Below are 17,988 nucleotides of genomic sequence, written 5' to 3'. Positions count from 1 at the left end.
GATTGTTAAAAAATGTATAAAATTAATAAAAATAAAATGATAAAATTTATATAAATATATAAAGATATATATATATATATATAATTTTAAAAATACAAATTATATAAAATATAAAATATTATTTAAAAATAAATACATAATAAAATATTATTATTATTATTTTAAGTTAAAAATAGTATGGTAATTATGTAAAATGATAAATTTATTAAGAATATAAATATTAATTTTTAATTTTAGACCGTAAATAACAAATAAAAATATATCAAATTTTTCATTTTAACTTTTTAAGTAAAAGTAATAAACAGTTTCTAATGGCCATCCACACTTGCCCCTTCTATCCCTGGGCGATAAACTATAAATTGATGTATTTCTCTCTACGATTTAGAGATGAATTGTGAGTGTAACTCAATTGCGTAAGCATGAGGCCCATGGATTCGGATCTGTCCAAGAAAAGTTTCAAAAGGTACAAAATTTGACGGGTGTGATCAAGAAATAGAAAGTGAGGTGGGGGCATATAGACGGACATGATGTGGGATTTGAAATTTTTATATGTTGTCGTCTTTGGAAAATATTTATTATACCAACTGATTTTAAGAAGGTGACGTTGCTTTGATTCGGCCATTTCGTTATTTTTTAATTTTTGATATTTTTTTAAAACAAATTGAAATAAAAGTCAAATTTAATAAATATCGATCTGGTGATGATGAGGAGCCTCACCCCGCAGCCATGGTAAAGGTCAACGTGCAGATAGTATCGACTGATCGGGTGAAGCATGCTCTGACTAGATGACTAAGGAGAAGGCCCTGATCCGTCACCGCCTTCGACACGGGGAGGAGTCAAACGACTGACGCTCAAAGGATTATTGGACGCTAAATGAAGGAGGAGACGAGGTGCAAAAGGCGCTCGCCGAGTGGCTACCCCACTCGGCCGGACAGTAGAGCTTCATATGGGTAAAGTTCAACTTCAGCCGAGCGACTACCCCGCTCTGCCTGACAGCAGATCTCGGCAGTTGCAAAGTTGACCTTTGGTCGGGTGGACACACGTGCAGCAATAGCGAGGTTCGGGTCGACCGGACGACCCACCAGAGCGGTTAAATTACAATCGAGCGGTTAACCCGCTTGGCCTAGCAGTGCACCTCCTCTGATATCCAACGATATCCTTTTGGGAGTTGGTACTGTCGATATCGTACATGGACAGTCAGAAAGATCGTACGGCGGAAGCTTCCACTGTCACTTCAGAGATATGCTCAACCTGTTAAGGTACTGTGTCAGAGACACTTTACTGACAAGTCTTTTCATGAAAATTTTGAGAAGCGTGCTCGATTTGGGAAGCATGCACACGTACTACCGGAGGTCTATATAAAGGGTCGATGGAGATATGCGATATTCATTATTTATGTTACAGTCTTCTTGTTGCTCCGCCTTATACTTCATCGTCGGTGATTGACTTGAACATTGAAGGGCCAACATCGAGGACTCTTTCCCTGACTCGACACTGATATAATTTATATTGTAAGTCCGAGCGAAATCTACAGATAATTAATAGGAGCACCATATTCTCGACTTTTTATTTTTTCGACTTTCGGACATCATCAAATATATTTAATTGATTTAGTAACCATTATAATAAAAAGTGATTATGTGAATAATGAGAATTCAACAAGGTATATATATATTATATTGAAATGATATAGAAACACTATTATAATTTTTAGAAAAAAAATTAGAGTTCATAGTTATTATATTTTTATAGCAAACAAATATAAATAATTTATTTATCAAATTAAATATTAAATTTATTCAAAAGTTTCTAAGACTTGTTGTGCAACTTATCGAGTTGTTGTTGACCTTCTAGTTTTGAATTTTTTTTTTAAAACAGATAAATTCAATCGAATCATCCTCCGACAGCTACATGGGGAAAATATTTTTCAACTATTCATTAAAAAAAAATGTACCCTATTAGGATTATCAGATTCCAAACCCACAAACATGAACAAGGAAAGAAAGATGAACAAATCTTTTTTTGTTTGTTGTTCTAATATATCAAATGTTTTACACCCGGGTTGGAATTCTATGGAATTTCTATGGTAATTGGAATTTAATTTCATAGTTTGGAATGAAATTTTGAGATGGATTTATATGGAATTCAATTCTAATTCTATTCAAAACGTAAATAGTAAATCAGACCTCAAATCGTCAGATTTGGATAAGGATTTACCATGAACAACTAAAATTACTTAATTGCCCTTTTAACTTAAAACTCTTTTTTCCATCTGCCGACTCTCTTGTTTTTTCCTACTTTTCTTCCGTGCGCCGTTTCTCCTTGTGTCGAAAACTTCTTCTTGCACCGTTTCTCCCGTGCACCACCTTCTTCATACTGCTGTCTTAACTGTGCGATCCCTTCTTCCTATTCTCTAATACTTAACTTGATTATTAAATGATTAGTTATGAGGATAAAATGATAAATGTATAAGAATATAATTCAATTCAAATAGATTCCAAATTAAGGAATTCAATTCAATTCTATTATTCACTAATCCATTTCAAACATAGGAATTGAATTCAATTTCGGTCAAAATTCAATTCCTAATAGAATTCAATTCAATTCCTTCACATAAATTATTTTCAAATAGGGTGTTAGGAAATTGATGTCAACAATCTACCGCATCAACTTTGAAACCATACTTCTACAGCATTCTGGCGATCAACCAACCGCAGTCACTTCCATATGGAGAAGTTACTTCTGAAAACAAACTTATGAGAAGCATCAAGCGCATCATTTCGAAAGTCAAATGTTTTCTTTCTCCATACCTAAATACTCTATGTGATCCTGAGACTAAGTATATATCAACTTCTGTTTATGAATTTTGTCAGTTTACATTTTCAGGCATATTTTTTTATCATACAATTACAGCATATTTCCTATCAAAAGAATAATAACAACAGTGACATGTTTCAAGCAAGGCCTATAGTTTATAGTTATGCACATGAAACCCAGCATCATTGTGACTTTCTAATGACAACCGACACATGAGGCAAAAAAAAAACAGACCTTGGGTGTTAGCAATGGCTCTGCAGTTGCAGAAGATGATGACTGTCTTCGATCTAAATTAAGTAGCCAGTTGGCCACACTTCATAGAATTTAATTTCTAATTAATTTGAATACCTTGGGAGAAACAAAGATGTAACCATGGTTTCATATCAATTAATGTGAGCAATTTTTGCTCCTAAAAGATTACACACATGGATAGCAGTCAACAGAAGGATAAAAGCCAGCAAGTATTTTGCTAAAAAACATTCAAGAAGAACTCTATAACCATACTAATTTATATCCATGGCATAGTATTCAAGCATGAGATTGCTTAAACAGAGATATAAGTTAGCGGATTGTTGGTTATTATAGTTCAGCTTTAGAGAAATGGACCACACTGCTTAAAACTTTTTAAAGCAGGCAGTGGTTGATTCAGCACAAGAAGAGACTAGAGAGATTAATTGTTCCTAGTTTTATGGAATTGGAATCAGGAACAGATCTCTTGGTGCGTAAAAAAATGAATTAGGAGATGGATCATTCTCAATTATGATCGGATCATAATTGTGATCCGATCGTAATTGGTTATGATTTCTCTGAGTTCACCATCCCCGTCATGTATAGTTTGGGTTGGAGCGGACGGCCGAAGGTCGTCCCCTACTCAGCGTCCGACAACCTAGACACTTGTTCACTTTCGACAGCCTCCGACCGTCCGTTCCAACTCAAATTATAACTTAGTGGAGACATTGAACCTAAGAAGGGATCGTAACTAATTATGACCAAATCATGATCATGATCCAACCGTAATTAAAAGTGAATCATCCCCTGGTCGATAAAAAAGTGGGCCAATAGATATGATCTTGTTGGAATCTCAAATTTGAAAGTAGAAAGTATAAAAAGATTATAAAAACTTAGGCATCACACCTAAAAAATCTTAGGCATGACACACCGTATGAAGAATGCATCACACAATCTGAAAATATTGTTAAAATTTCACCTTCTCGATATTATACTCCAACAATACAGCAACACACATTTATACTATTAGATGAATTCTATAACATAGAAGACTCATAAAGATTTTTAATTGATGCTTCAATTTCTCAAACATTAGAAATTGAAAAAACATTAGAACTGCTGAGAATTTCTGGACTTATAAAGTTGATTGATTTATAAATTTTGACTTTCAATTCTTAGGACCGCTGAATTTTATATCATTTCCTATATAGGCAGATCATTTTTCAAATATATCACATCAAAAGTTAGGTTTTGGAATCTTTATTTTACATTTACAACTTTTAGGGAAGAGATTATCACTTGCTCCTCAAGGTACGATGGTGCAGTGTATATCAACCCAAATTTTGAAATACAATTTCACTATTGACCATTTACTTTATCATCATTCATCAACACAATTTCTAGGATCGGACACTTAACTTTAACTATCTAAAATAGTTACAGTTCAAAGCCACCAATTCACGATTTATGTACAATTCGTCATGATTCAAGATTATTATATTTAAAAAATTAAAATAATAAATTCATTAAAAAAATGACTTATATTTATTTAAGTTATCTGTGTATACCCGTTAGGGTATAGGGATTAAATTATAATCATTGATAAAAAAAATGATCAAATAATCTAAACCGTTAAAAAAGCAAAAATTCTCCCTCTCTCCCTCAACGGTCAGAACTACTGGAGCAAACTAGGTGCCCTAGATTTTGATGTTTAGTAACCCGTTAAGTTAGGGAAATATAAATACAATAAAAATACAAATAAGTATGCATATCTACTCATGCATAAACATAGAACCTAACCCTAGGCTCCCCCTTCACCTAAGCTCCCCCTTGAGCTAGGATTTCCTGTAAAGTTAAGGGGGCGTTTGGTACGCGCGTTTTCCATTTTCATTTTCTGGAAAACGCGCGTTTTCTGGAAAATGGTGTTTGGTTTGCGTTTTCCGCGCGCGTTTTCTAAAAAATTGGCTATCGTTTTCTAGAAAAACAGAGAATGACAAAAAGTCGTTTTCTGTTTTCTAGAAAACGCGCGTTTTCCAGAAAATGAAAATGAAAACGGTGCAAACCAAACGCACCCTAAACTTCTCCACCTTTGTCAACGAGTGAGCAATTGCTCCCCCTTTACCTAAGCTCCCCCTTGAGCTAGGTTTTCTTGCGAGGGTGTGTAGGTTTCCCACTTAAACCCAACACTTCTCCTCCTTTGCCATATATAAAAAAAAAACTCTAACAGTATCCCAATTATTAGACTCTCTGAGCTCTAATGACCATAAACATCCTGTATTAATCCTTCACAAGATTATATACATGCTCACTATCCTTTTAGTCATTTTCTATTACTAAAATACATTTTCAGACTGTATCAGTCGACTGTCATTAATCTCAGTCTATTGCCCTCTTCAAACAAGGTCATAGAGACATTCTGTGCTTGTGAACAGTGTTACCAGTCGACTAGTACACTATTTCAGTCAAAATCAATATTTCTGACCCAACTTCAGAAATATACCAAAATTTCTACAGGCCTCCAAAAATTCCTAAATTTTGTGGAGGTGTCTATTTTACCAATGTCTACTTGGAAAAAATATATATATAAATATATTGATCACAAATCCCAAGATTGATACAAAATCCAAAACTAGATAAATAGTTCATTTGAATGTTGACCTAAAGTTCTAGTTTTGACTTCCTCTTGATGTATCTGCACATACTAAACTATAATGCATTCCTAACATTAGTTTATATGGCATCTATACATCAAAAATTAATTTTCATGCAATATGAACCCAATTCATATTTTCATGCATGAAACTCAACCCAATTGTGCCAATTTCTTGGATTTGAGACTCAAGTCCGTCTTCAATTCACTTGGCACATTTGATAGCCCATCTACCATGGGTCCCAAAAGCTTTTCCTAACCTTAAGACTCTTAACATTAGTTACCTCCCTAGGTGACTCATCTACCATGGCTACAGCCACATGGTGTACCTTAGTAGACTTCTTTTTCTTAACTTTGAGCACCTTATCCTTTCTATAATCATATGCAACTCTTGCATATTTCTTATCATAGACCTTGGGTGATTCTCCCTTCCCCTTAGTCACTCCTCCCTTACCATTGTCACGTGTCACCCTAACATTTGACCTCCTCTTGGCATGGGAGGGATCCAATTTGACACTTTTGGATCTTTGACCACCCAAACTTATGTCAAGTCCTTTAGGTCCAACAATAAATCTATCTAGGACTTTCTCCATTTCCTCAAGCTTTGACTTCAAGGCTTGATTTTCCAATTCTAGGGTTCTAACCCTAGAGTCAATTTGTCCACCTTAGATATTCCTAGACTTACCCACCTTCCTAGGTATATGTCTCCCCTTCTTGGGATTAATGCATAGGTTTTCAACCACCTTCCTCTCCTTAGGCAAGGTAGGTTGTTTCTTATTTGGTCTAACCTTACAAGATTTAGCATGAATATGTCTCATAGGGTTATCACCTATATTAACCATATTCATATCATTATATCTAAATCCATTATTATGTTTAGGTAAATAATCTACATTATTTCTAACAAGCATATAAGAATTAAAGCTTGGATTAAACTTCAAAATAGGGATTACCTTCCCTTTTACCTTTGAAGCTTCTACTTGACTTGAGCTCCTCTTCTTTTCCCATTTCTTCAAGTGTGCCAATTTCTTGAGTTCTCCTCTCCTTGGGCACTTTGTGTGGTAGTGACCCCATTCACCACATATGAAGCACCTAATATACTTCTTCTCCTTTACTTCATCCCTACAACCCATGTTAGTTCTTAAAGTAACTTTACCAGGTTTAGAGATTACCTCTTTTACCTTTTTGAGCGAAGGACACCTGCTCTTCTAGTACCCCATCTTAACACACTTAAAGCATTTGATGTGGTTCTTTGTGCTCTTCTTGGTAGTCGAGGTGGAGGGTTGAGCTTCTAAGATCTTTTCTTCCTTAGATTGCTCTTCTTCCTCTTCACTTGAAGATGTGGATGGTTCCACTTCTTCCTCCCTTGAAGATGTGGATGATACGTTCTCATCTTCCTTCTCCTCCTCGGATGTTGAGCACGTGTTGGTGCGGTTTGCACTAATGGTATAACTCAAATTTTGATGAATGACAAGTAAGTTAAGTTAAGTTTTGTTGTGATCTAACCACTTGATTAAGTGTGCAGGAAATCCAGCTAGGTCAATGGGCTGGTCGGATAGCTGGTATGAAGTCCAACTAGGTCAACAGGCCAACCGGATAGCTGGTATGAAGTTCAGATAGGTCGATAGACTGACCGGATATCTAATAAGAAATCTAGCTAGGTCAACGGGTCGATCGGATAGCTGACATGAAATCTAGATAGGTCAACTGGCTAACCTGATGTCTGGCAAGATAGTAAGTTAAGGTAAGTCACTGGAGGAGAGTGATCGAGTGAGGACGCGCCCTAATTGAATGGACAGTTGGCGTTGGTCCAGTTTATGTCCATTTGGAATTCCTAAACTGAGACCTTGACTAGTTCCCGGTCCTGGAGGGATAGGAGCTAATTACTACATTTTATTCATTATTATTGTCCTAATACTTGTTTTACAGGGTATTTTGGACTAACATTATTTTGCAGGGTAAAAAGGAGAAAATTACCTTCGGATGAACAGTGTCCAAAGGAGCCTTCAACGGAGATTGAAGGTGCCTTCGTACTGTTCATCGAAGGCGCCTTCCATGGCTATGGAAGGCACCTTCCGTTGGATAAATTTTGGCTGAAGTCATTGATAAGGATCAAGTTGTTCGAGATCGAATTTGCCTCATTGTAGGTGCCTTCCATGGCTATGGAAGGTACCTTCCATGCCTTTTATAAGGTTGTCTCGAGAAGGCATTGAACAACAACACTTATACAAGCTACTGTGTGTTCATTTGAAGTTTCGATTGCTCCAGGATCCTACTACGACTCTACTGCAAAGTTGTTCCGCCTGACGATTGCTTCAAGGACTTCCGATCATTGCCGGTAGACCGACATCGACACGAGCGCTCCCACTTTGATCTTTAAGTGTCGATAATTTTCTTTTGTAATTAATTACTTCAAAAGGACAAGTGTAGTGTATTGCACTTGTTCAACCTTCTTGTACTCGATTATCTTTTTCGAAGGTACCGAAAAAGGTTTTTAGTGGATTACCCATTGATAGGTTCGCGAGACTTGAGTCTTGGAGTAGGAATCGTCGAAGACTCCGAATAAGGATGTAAACGAGCTGAACCGAGCCGAACAATATTAGGCTCGAGCTCAGCTTATTTAAGTTATATTCGGGCTCGAGCTCAGCTCAAGCTCGAATCGAGATTTTATCACAAGGCTCGAGCTCGGCTTATTTTAGAATTATCAAGCTCACGAACAGTTCGAGCTCAGATCGTTATTAGCTCAATTATCAAAGTTAACGAGCCTAACTCGTTAAGCGAGCTCGGGCTCATTTTTAGGCTCGTTTAGAGCTCATTTTTGGCACATTTTAGAGCTAATTTTTTGGCTCATTTTAAAGCTCATTTTAAGACTCATTTTAGAGCTCGTTTTTTGGCTCGTTTTAGAGCTCATTTTTTTGGCTTGGTTTAAGGCTCGTTTTTTGGCTCGCGAGCCTATAAACGAATATATCGCGAGCTCACGAGCCGAATATCCTTAAGCTAGAGCTCGGCTCAATAAAACTGTCGAGCTCAAAATCGAGCTCAGCTCGATAAGATAAACGAACGAACTCGAACGAGCTTTTTATCGAATCGAGCTCCGAATAGCTCACGAACCGTTTGGTTCATTTACATCCCTAGCTCCGAACCAAGTAAACCACCCGTGTCTGTTTTTATTTCGCTTAATTGTCCTTTTGATTTCTGTTTTTCTTTTCCACTACATTCGTACTTTAATTTTAAAACAGAAAATAAAGTTTTGAAAGCCACGTGATTCACCCACTCTCTCACGTGCGTAATCAATCCAACAAGTGGTATTAGATCTAGTTTTGCTCTGATTTGGTGCAACCACCAATCAAGTCGGGGGAAAGGTTTTTAGTTTCTTTTGTTCTATTTGAATTGGTAAAATTTACTTATTCAAATAAATTGTTTTTCGACTGTTCGATTTTAACTCAAAGTTAGTGCAACACCGCTTGAGTCCCTCCATATTTTTTTATGTAATCTTAAACTCTGTTAATCTAAGACCAAGTCTTGACACATCCTTTTTAGTTTTCTATCTACAGTATTCAAATGACCCAACTTGAAGGGTACAACACCGTACGCCCCCCACTCTTCAACAAAGACGATTTCCCATACTAGAAAAAGTGGATGAAGGTCTACTTAAAAATAGATTACGACCAATGGATCAGCATTGTCAAAGGGTACAAGGATTCAGTCGACCACAACATCGAAATTCGAATGGACCCAGAAAATTAGAATCCGAAAATAAAGAAAAAAGCACAAATTGACTCTAAAGCCCTTAACACAATCTAGTACGGGCTAACAAAAGAAGAGTTGAACCATGTTGGCCCACACGAAACACAAAGGAAATTTGGGACAAGCTCATAGAACTGCAAGAGGGAACCAATGACGCAAAGGTAACATAGAGAGATTTATTTTTAAATAAATTATTTAATGTCAAAATGTAGGAAGGTGAGACTGTTAGTCAGCTGCACACGAGGATAAAGGACATCCTCAACGGACTCCACACAATTGGCCACCAATTAGAGAATCGGGATCTGATAAGGTATGACTTAAACACATTTCCTCGAAATGCACTATGGACATCCATCATGGATGCTTATAAGATTTCGAGGAACTTATCAAAGTTAAAACTAGATAAATTATTCTGTGAACTAGAACTTTCACGAACAGACTAACGCCAAATCCGAGAAAGGTCTTGCTCTTATTGCAGGGTCATCAAAAGACAAGCCCAAATCCAACCCGAAATCGAAAGTCGAGTCTGACCCAGACTCAAATGATGAAGAACACCTAATGAACTTTGTAAGAAAAATATTTACCAAGAGAAAGAAGAACTTCACCAACAAGGACTTACAAAAGATCAACTCCACCTCCAACTCTAACAACAAAAATGTGACATGCTTTGGATGCAACAAGAAGGGGCACTACAAGACCGGCTGCCTAAATCTAAAGAAGAAGAAGACACTCAAAGTGATATGGGACAAATCATCCGGAGATCAATCAGACGGCGAAGAACTGAAGCACTCCAACTACCTCGCGCTAATGGCTTACGAAATAGAATCGGAGAATGAATTAGACAATGGGTCCAAACCCGAATCAAGCTACGAGTCCGTACTCGTTTCTAAAGGTTCCGATGAGGTTTACTTTGGTTTAAGCAGAAAGTTCTTTAAAATTATTGCATGCTTAAATAAAAAATTAACTATATCTGAGAATAGAATAAATTAACTAACAAAAGAAAATAATAAACTTAATGAACAATTAAAATTGAGTGCAACGACTGAACCAATTAAGCTGAAATCCTAACTCAAGTTATAAAACTTGAGGGGGATAATTCCAGATTAAAAAAATAAAATAATTAAACTAAAAGAGTTACTACAAAAATTCATAACTAGATCCAAGTACCTCAATATGATACTTGGATTACAAAGAGTTGTGTACAACAAGTCCAGACTTAGATGCAAGTCTAGCTTAACCAACAAATCCTTTATATCATTAATTAACCAAAATAAGAATCAAGCTAAAGCTTGGGCTTCAAAAGAGTGTCTGACCACGCAAGTAGGAATTAATCAATATTATGTATCTAAAAATGAAATCCATTACCTAAAACCAAATCCAACTAAACTCTTAAATTTAAACCAAAATGAATTTTTAAAATTAAAGCCTAAACTTAAAAACAAAACAAAATCAAATATACGAAATAAATTCATAACAAATAGATCAAATTACTATCAAGTAAGATATAACTATAAAAGTAATCGACATAAACCCAAAACTTAAACTCAAAATGTTCAATAATTCAAGGGGAGACTTCAAATTAGTTGGCACCTCCAAAATAATAACTTACCTGACAAGATAATTAGGATTAGCTAAAATAGGGTCAACAGTTTAACTTGACAAAAGTACTGTGAAGTTTTGGATGATAGTAGATTAGGGAAACTCTGTCTATGCATGTCTAGAAAGATATAGCTTCGACTTGGTATATTTGGCTTAGTGGAACTAACTGAAGCTACTCTTTACGGATCCTAACTAGTTAGGTCAAGATTTTGTACTAAGTTCAGTGGATAAGACTATTTGAAAAACCTCGATGGTATGGTTACTCTAATGATGTCCAAGTAACTCATCATAGCACAAAAGTTTATCCAAAAAATACTTATTTGTTAAACCTAAAGCTAAACCTGAATCTAACACAAAGTTAAACCAAACCCTAAAATTAAACCTAACTTATCTCACAAAATTATAGGATTTCTTGATTGAAAACATAGACCGGGTGAGATAACTAAGGACTTAACAAAAATTTATTCAAATATACTAATTAACGTATAACTTAAAAAATTATTTTAAAATTTATTTTCAAAATTACTTAAAAAATTATTTTAAAAATTATTTTCAAAGTTACTTAAAAAATTATTTTCAAAATTCTTTAAAAATTATTTTCAAAGTTACTTAAAGAATTATTTTCAAAATTATTTTAAAAATTATTCTCAAAATTACTTTAAAATTATTTTCAAAGTTATTTAAAGATTATTTTAAAATTTATTTTTAAAACTCCTTAAAAATTAGTTTCAAAGTTATTTAAAAATTATTTTCAAAATTACTTAAAAAATTATTTTTAAAATTACTTAAAATTTATTTTAAAAAATATTTTCAAAATTCCTTAAAAATTATTTTCAAAGTTATTTAAAAATTATTTTCAAGATTACTTAAAAATTATTTTTAAAACTATTTAAAAATTATCTTCAAATTTACTTAAAAATTATTTTAAAAAAGAAATTTAAACTTAAATTAAAATCAAACCTAAGATAAACTCAAACTTAATTTATTCAGCCTAATAGAAGTTCAAATCAAAACTTAATCTAATTTAATTTTAAATTCCTACCTATTGTAGGAAATCAAGTGGATATTGGACAGTGGTTGCTCCAAACACATGACTGGGGATCGCATCAAATTCACTCAATTAACATATAAAAGCTTGGAAACAGTTGCCTTTAGAAACAACAACAAACTCAAGGTAATTGGAATAGGTAATATTGAACTCAAAACTGATTTTATTATTAAGAAAGTATTACTTGTTGAAAATCATAAGTACAATCTCCTTAGCATCGATCAATTGTGTGATTCTGGATATAAGGTTAGGTTCTTATCCTCAGAATGCTTAATTAAGCACATAGATAATCCTGTAGGATCGAAAAGAATTTAGATATCTTTACAATAATATGATATTATCCACTTTGGGCCTAAGCCCTCATGGTTTTACTCTTGGGCTCTACCCAAAAGGCCTCATACCAATGGAGATATCTTTCTCTTATAAACTCATGATCTTTTCCATGTGTTTTCAATGTGGGACTATGTTTACAACCTTGCAACCCCAATAATCCCCCCCTCAAACAAAGGACCACAGGCTTCCCATGTCCGATCCTTGACCCACCAGGTCTTCCTGCTCCTCTGTCCACCCGACCTACTAGGACTTCCATGCCTAGCCACAACTAGGACTTCCTGCCTGGTGTCTGGTCCTCTTGATCAGAACATAGGAGCCCCCACTTTCTTTGTTCAAGGTCAATATTGCACCCACATGGATCAATCAGATCATAACTCTTGTGCACAATCGGCGGTTAAACCTTCTGACAGTCCGGGCTCTGATACCAATTGTTGGATCGAAAAAAATTTAGATATCTCCACAATTACATGATATTGTCCACTTTGGGCCTAAGCCCTCATGGTTTTGCTCTTGGGCTCTCCCCAAAAGGCCTCATACCAATGGAGATATCTTTCTCTTATAAACTAATGATCTTTTCCATGTGTTTTCAATGTGGGACTATGTTTGCAACCTTGCAACCCAAACAAACCCTACCATAAAACTAAAAGGGTTTAGAAAGGACAATATCTATGCAATTAATCTGACTGGTTCCTCACTTAAGTGTCACTTGACACAAAAAGAAGAAACCTGGTTATGGCATAGAAGAATGTCACACACAAACTTTAGAAATCTAAGTAAATTAAATGGATTAGTTAAAGGATTACCAAAATTACTCAACTTAGACTCAATAATTCGTAATACATGTCAACAAGGAAAATAAACAAAGTTAATTCACAAGTCAACTAATCAACTTTAAACAAATTCTATACTAGAACTATTGCACTTAGACCTATTTGACTCCCATAGAATCAAATCAATAAGTGGGAACCTTTACTGCCTAGTAATAATAGATAATTACTCTAAATTAAATTGGATAAAATTCTTAAAAAGTAAGGATGACACATTTGAAGTATTTAGTAATTTCTGCAAATAAATTGAAAATGAAAAGACAGAAAAATTAAAAGAATCAGAAGTGATAATGGAAGTGAATATAAAAATCACAACTTCAATCAATTCTGCCTTGAAAATGGATATTATAACAAATTTTCTAACCCTAGGTGAAGGTGCTGGAATTCCGTTCTATTTCAATTTTCCTATACAAAAATTGTACAAGTACAGAACTTTCCTAACAACCCGCATGTTCGATCAGACATGTGTTTGATCAATCAAGCAAGTTCTTGACGGATCAAAGCACATCTTGATCGAAGTATAAGATCGTTGGCCTCTTGTGTTAGTATTCAAAATCGATACAAAGAAAACTAAACTAATTACGCAGCCAAATCAAAGAACTAGTTGTAGCTTTCTTTTGTAGCTAAAGACCTCTTAATCTTCTGTTGTATTCCTCTCCTCTTCTTGGACATCGTGTGAGCGACGATCTACCAAGACAACAAACACCCTTCCCTTCTTTTCTCCAAACTGTCGACCACCAAGAGAAGACCTAGGATGGGGCGCCTTCTCCTCTTCTTCCTTCTCCGCATCTTCCTCTTCTCCAAGCTGCCGCTCACCAAGGAATCTAAGTAAGAGGCGCCGACCCCTAGCAAGGAAGAGGAGCTGCCGACCCTAGCAAGGAATAGAAGCCATCGACCCTAGCAAGGAAGAGAAGCCACCGACCCTAGCAAGTAAGAGAAGAGAATTGTGGGAAAATTAGGTTTTAAGGGCCGCCACCTACTCCCTTTTATAACCCTTGCCGCCGACCCTAGGAAGGAGGATTAACCAAAAAACCAAACATGGATGGGTGGATGTGAGACTTTATATAGAGGCTACAACAGGGACCTAGAAGAGGAATTGGTTTATGCCTCCTGATGGGCTTGGGTTTCCTGTGTTCGACCCAAACACTCAACTCAAGTCCATCAATAATAACCCATACCACTAAAGAGTTATTATTGAACTACCACACCAATCTCATATTACAATATGAGCTCGTTCTTATCATGAGTGCGTTAATCTCCTGTGTTTAAGATATCATATGCTCGTTAATTAAATGAGTTACTGGCAACTCAATTAATTAACATCTGATTCTAAGAGTAATACCACTCAACTTTATTATCATGCCGGACTAAGTCCACCTGTAGGGTTTACATGATAATCCTTATAAGCTCCTCAAGGGGACATCATCAACCTAAATAATTAGGACACGGATTCCTTCTATAATCAACAACACACCATATAAATAGTAGTATTTCATAACTCATCGGGTCTATTGATTTAACGAATAAATCTCACTTATTGATAAGTTAAAGAAATAAATACTAAGTATATGTGCTTATTATTATATAGGGATTAAGAGAACGCACATTCATAATAATAGAGGTTCTGCTCTTTTATGTAGTCAGTATAAATCAAACATCCTCAAACGGTCCTGCTCAATACACACATAGTGTACTAGTGTAATTTTATAATCAAGACAGACTAATATCAAATTACACTACAACCGTTCCAATGGTTTGCCCCAATCTATCTTGGTTGTGAGCTACTATTTATAATTTATAAGGAACCGATAACATGATTTTCTGTGTGGCACCACACATCATGTTATCTACAATATAAATTAAATAGACAGCTGCATTGACATATATATAAATATAAAATACAAACATTTGACCAAGGTGATTCTCATTTCAAAATATTTTAAAACAGATGTTCATACAAAAGCTAAGCTTATAGTATACATCCCAACACTAGGACACCCCAACAAAATAGAATAGTAGAAAGAAAAAATAAAACTCTACTTGAAGCCTCTAGGACAATGCTAAATGAGTATAATCTACCAAAATATTTTTGGGCAGAAGTTGTTAGCACAACTTGCCATGTACAAAACAGAACCACAATAAATAAAACTTATAATAAAATTTCATTTGAACTCTATTATAATAAGCAACCTAATATAAAATACGTTAAAGTATTTGAATGCCCGACCTACATACTAAACACAAGAGAATACTTAGGAAAATTTACCTCAAAAATAGAAAATGAAATCTTTGTAGGTTACTCATTAAACAGTAGAGGATACAGAGTATACAACAAAGTAACACTAAGAATTGAAGAAACCTCTAATGTAAGATTTGAAGAGACCTACCAAAACTTAGAACAAACCCAAGTTCAAACTCAAACAATAGTAAAAAAGGAGAAGCCAGTGAAAACCTAAGTCACGAATATGAAGAAGAAGATCAACCTCAAGTAAAGGAACCTACTAGAACTGTAAGAGTCAACCCAAACTATCCAATTAACTAAATAATTAATAACCCAGACCTAAGAGTTTAGACTAGATCATCATTTAGAAATTTAAGTCAAATATCCTTAATCTCAAAAATTAAACCTAAAACGATAGAAGAATCTTTACTTAACCCAGACTAAATCATAACCATGTAGGAAGAACTAGCGCAATTTGAAAGAAATGAAGTATGAGAATTAGTGCCACCACCCAACAATAAAAAGGTCATAGAAACAAAGTGGATGTTCAGAAATAAACAAAGTGAAAGTGGAGAAATTTTTAGAAACAAGACTAGACTAGTGGCCAAAGGGTTTAGTTATGTGGAAGGGTTTGACTATGATGAAACATATGTTCCAGTAGCTAAACTTGAGTCTATCAGAATGCTACTGAGTTATGCAGCCCATAATGGATTTAAGCTTTATCAAATGAATGTTAAATTTGTCTTTTTAAATGGACTAATAAAAGAAAAAGTTTATGTGGGTCAACCACTTGGGTTTGAAAATCTAAACCATCCTGACCATGTTTTTAAACTCAAGAAAGGCTTGTATAGTCTTAAACAAGTACCTAGGGCCTGGTATGAAAGGTTAACTTCCTACCTAATTCCAAAAGATTCAACCAAGGATAAATTGATCCAATTTTATTTGTAAAATCAATCAACCAAGATGTTTTTATAGCCCAAGTATATGTAGACGACATAATCTTTGGTTCAACCAATTCATAATTTTTACAAGAATTTATAACCTTAATGGAGCAAGAGTTTGGAATGAGTTTAGTGGGTAAACTAACTTACTTTTTAGGTTTACAAATTAAACAAACTAATGAAGGAAATTATGTTTACCAACAAAAGTATATCAAGGAATTACTTAAAAAAATTGGAATAGAAAACTCCAAGGAAATAAAAACACTAATGACAACTAACACAACCTTAGATAATAACCCAAATGAAAAATCTGTAGACCTAAAATACTATAGAAGTGTGATAGGTAGTCTTCTATACTTAACCGCAAGCCAACCTGATATTTTATTTGTGGTTAGTATGTATACTAGATACCAAATCTGTGCTAAAAATCTCACTTAATTAACATAAAATGAATTTTTAGATATCTAAAGGGAACATCAAATGTAGGAATTTGGTTTCTTAGAACACTTAACTTTAAACTCAAAGGTTACTCTGACTCATACTATGCTGGCTGTAAACTTGACCGTAAAAGTACAAGTGGTGGATTTCAATTACTTGGACCATCACTTGTCAGCTGGTTTAATAGAAGGCAACATTGTGTTGCCTTATCTACTACTGAGGTAAAATATATAGCAATAGGAGAATGTGTTACACAATTATTATGGATGATGCACACTCTAAAAGATTTTAATTTAAACTTTATAAAAATAAAAGTACTAATTGACAATGTTAGCTCAATTAATTTAACAAAAAATCTTGTGCATCATTCAAGAACCAAACACATTGAAATTAGACATCACTTTATCAGGGATCATGTCACTAAAGGTGACATTGAACTCAATTACATTGAGTCTAAGTCAAACTTAGCTGACATATTCACCAAACCCCTCTCCGAAAGCGAAATTAGCAACTTAAAACATCAGTTAGGAATGTTTTTAATAGACTAGGACCAATCTTTTAAAAGTTTTCAAATTCTAGGATAAAGTTCTTTACTTATACTTTTCTCAAAATTTTCTTATTTTTAGAATTTTTAAAATCACTTTTAGCCTTAGTATAGGTCAAATCCATAGAAAGTGTGTTCCTATAGATCTAGGACTTGAGTATCTCACCAACACATTAGGGCTATTTTGTTTGTAATTGCCAAACTTAGAAAGGGGTGAGATGCATAGGCAGATTGCCTGGACTTAAGATGCTTATATCGGTGTATCAACATAAGTCTGGGCATTAAATACCAAATTTATCGTAATCAGGTTAAGTAATTCAGGTTAGTCAAATACTAAATGGATAAAATAACTTAACCTGACTAACCAAGTGAACACTACTATCTTCTGATTGCCAGTTAGTAACTAACGGTTAGACAGTTAAGGATAATTTATAGTTGATTTGATTATTTTAAAAACAAATATCAGGTTCAGGGGGAGCAACAGTATCTCTAAAAATTATCTCACAATTCAATAAATTTTCCTTCTAATAAGGATTTTTTTTACATGTTTTGAAACATCATATGTTTGAAAAATTCTGATACTTATCAAATCATA

The sequence above is a fragment of the Zingiber officinale genome, chromosome 1B, assembly GCF_018446385.1.
Source record: "Zingiber officinale cultivar Zhangliang chromosome 1B, Zo_v1.1, whole genome shotgun sequence".
NCBI classification, from domain to species: Eukaryota; Viridiplantae; Streptophyta; class Magnoliopsida; order Zingiberales; family Zingiberaceae; genus Zingiber; species Zingiber officinale.
This window is presented reverse-complemented; position numbering follows the sequence as displayed.